Genomic DNA, 2,157 nt, shown 5'->3' with positions numbered 1-2,157 from the left:
CGGTTTGCAGGCGCTATTGCGCTAATAATAGCGCCTGCAAACCGACCTGAAAGTGCTGCTGCTTGTCTCCAGTGTGAAAGCCCGAGGGCTTTCACACTGGAGCGGTGCGCTAAGCAGGACGGTAAAAAAAGTCCTGCTAGCAGCATCTTCGGAGCGGTGAAGGAGCGCAGTGGTATACCGCTCCTTCACTGCTCCTGCCCATTGAAATCAATGGGACAGCGCGGCTATACCGCTGCAGAGGTGCTTTGCGGTGGTTTTTAACCCGCGCCGCTAGCGGCCGCATACCGACGGTAAAGCCGCCGCTTACAATAGCGGTGCATTACCGCCGACGCCGCCCCAACCCTAGTGTGAAAGGGGCCCTTAGGGATATCAGAGTAAAGGGGGCTGAATACAAATGCACGCCACACTTTTTCAGATATTTATTTGTAAATCATTTTGAAAACCATTAATCATTTTCCTTCCACTTCGCAATTAAGTGCCACTTTGTGTTGGTCTATCACATAAAATCCCAATAAATGTGGAAAATGTCAAGGGGTATGAATACATTTTCAAGGTACTGTATATCCTCTGTGGCTATTAAGAAATGTATTTTAAATTTCTGGTTTTGTTTTTTCTCCTTAAAAAAAATTAAGTTCACCTTTAATGCTAATTTCCAGGATAGGCAAATATCATTTAAACACAAGTGATGCATATTCTTGAATCTTCAAGGTCTTCAATTTCTTCAAGATCTGTGTAGTAATCCAGTGTGAAGCTTCCTATAATAAAGACCGGTCACTGACTGCTCACGCTAATTGTGTAGGGTGATCGGTTTTATCTCCGCCCTCTCCTATAGTTTTCTGCAGACAACCTGTGGTGGGTGGAGCCTGCTGGTCCTCTCCTAGAGCCCTGCTTTCTGCTCTCTCGCTATGTACAGCACAGTGATGTAGTCACTGCTACTTTTGCAAAGCAATATCTGGATTAGCAAAGTTGTTTTATATCCTTCGTGACTATTAAGGAATATATTTGATTGAAAGTTTCTGTGCCTGGAGAAAACAAACCAATCCAAATGAAAAATTTTAGGTGGATCATGCTTTATGAGTATTTTAAAAACAGTGCTAAGCTGAGCTTTTTTAATATAAAAACTTTACAATAAAAAGCTGGTAGCAGACCACATCATTTATTTACACCACTTCCTGACATATATATATATATATATATATATATATATATATATATATATATATATATATATATATATACAGGACTTTCTCAGGGAATAGGTGCAGGAACTCCCCCCATCTGAGTCAGCCCTTGTTTCTGCCCCCTACCCACCTTTGACCACCGTCCCTTGATTCCACCCCCTACCCACCTACCAGTACTGCCCCTTTTAGAGAATACAGAACCAAGTATCCTTTTGTGGTGCTAAATTATTTGTATGGAACATTTTAATGATAAAAAGTAAAGCAGTAAAATAGGTCCCCTGCAGCCAGGAATAGAATCCCAGCAATAGATCCCCACACAACAATAAACTACCCCAGCAACAATGGACTCCACCCCAACAACAATAGATTCCCTGCAGCAACAGTGAACCACCCACAACAAAATATCACACCCAGTAACAAAATATCCACCCAAGCAACATTAGACCCCCCCCCCAGCAGCAACAACAGATCTCCCAGCAGCCAGTATCAATAGATCCTCCATTAGCCAGTAAAAATAGACCTCTTCCTCAACAGTAGATCCCTTCCAGCAACATAAGACCCCCCCCAGTAACAATAGATTCCCCATCAACAACAATAGACCCTCACATACAAAATCAGATCCCCACCAGTGACAATAGATCCCCCAGCAGCCAACATCAAAAGACCCTCCAGCACACCCCACACCCCATGCTATTACACACATTCAGTGCTGGAGGTGCCGGAACCCCCCCCCCCCCCCCCCCCCCGCGCGTTCCCACTGAAAAAAAGCCCTGTATATATATATATATATATATATATATATATACACACAGAGACTTATCAACTTAAGAGACTAATATAATAATAATGATTTTATATAATAATAATATATAATAATATAATAATATTGATTATAATAATAATATAATAATAATGATTTTAGAGTTATGTAACATACAACTTAAATTAATATATCACCTCCTTTCACCAGACAGTA

This window comes from Aquarana catesbeiana, linkage group LG02 (genome assembly GCF_042186555.1).
Source record: "Aquarana catesbeiana isolate 2022-GZ linkage group LG02, ASM4218655v1, whole genome shotgun sequence".
NCBI classification, from domain to species: Eukaryota; Metazoa; Chordata; class Amphibia; order Anura; family Ranidae; genus Aquarana; species Aquarana catesbeiana.
Note: the sequence above shows the minus strand (reverse complement) of the source record.